The 649-nt window shown below is 47.6% G+C and overlaps 1 non-coding gene across 1 annotated transcript; it reads left to right on the top strand.

Annotated features, from left to right (window-relative positions):
• The first annotated feature begins 335 nt into the window (after positions 1-335).
• On the top strand, positions 336-410 carry SPRG_30200. Its single transcript has one exon. It is a non-coding gene; the product is annotated as a tRNA-Phe (tRNA).
• The last annotated feature ends 239 nt before the right edge of the window (positions 411-649 follow it).

The following is a 649-nucleotide window of genomic DNA, read 5'->3' as shown; positions in this document are numbered from 1 at the left end:
AGACGGCAATGGATTTTGTGTTTTCTGGAGGGTGGAACTTGAACAGTGTGGTGGGACAAGCTCCTTGGGGGCGCACTTAATGGAGATGTGCTTGGGGGAGAGATGGGTGAGGGCCCCTTTCAAGGCCAGCGGCTGGTTTTTTTCCCCATCTGGTGCGACGTGACACGTTCTTTTTCCGTGACACGCCGCCTCATAGTTCTTTTCCCCTCGCCCCATTTTCCGGTAGTCCCTCCGGATAGATCCGGGCGGAAAATGTTCGCAGGGCGTGGTTCGAAACCAGTGGCCTTCTGCACCAAATAAAAACGAAAAACCAACTGAGCTACATGGGACTACTAGCCGCAATAGATCACTTGGGGGAGGGCTCCAGACTGAAGATCTGAAGGTCACTGGTTCGATCCCGGTTTGTGGCAACACTTCTTTTTTGCTTGTCTACTGCCTCACCACTAGCGCCCACTTTTTCTACTATTTTCCACGACTATTTTCCATCTTTTTTATATTTACGATATTTTAACTACATTTATGCTAGCATTCCTGCGGCATTCCCTTGCATACAAATAATCGTTTCATTTCATAGTAGGCAATCATATTTCCTGATTTTTGCTCTCGTGTATGGACTCTTCGAAGGGCTACTGATGCACCATTTTTATTC

Source organism: Saprolegnia parasitica, assembly GCF_000151545.1.
Source record: "Saprolegnia parasitica CBS 223.65 unplaced genomic scaffold supercont2.183, whole genome shotgun sequence".
In the NCBI taxonomy this organism is placed as follows: Eukaryota; Oomycota; class Saprolegniomycetes; order Saprolegniales; family Saprolegniaceae; genus Saprolegnia; species Saprolegnia parasitica.
Note: the sequence above shows the minus strand (reverse complement) of the source record. Positions and strands in the feature narration are given on the sequence as shown.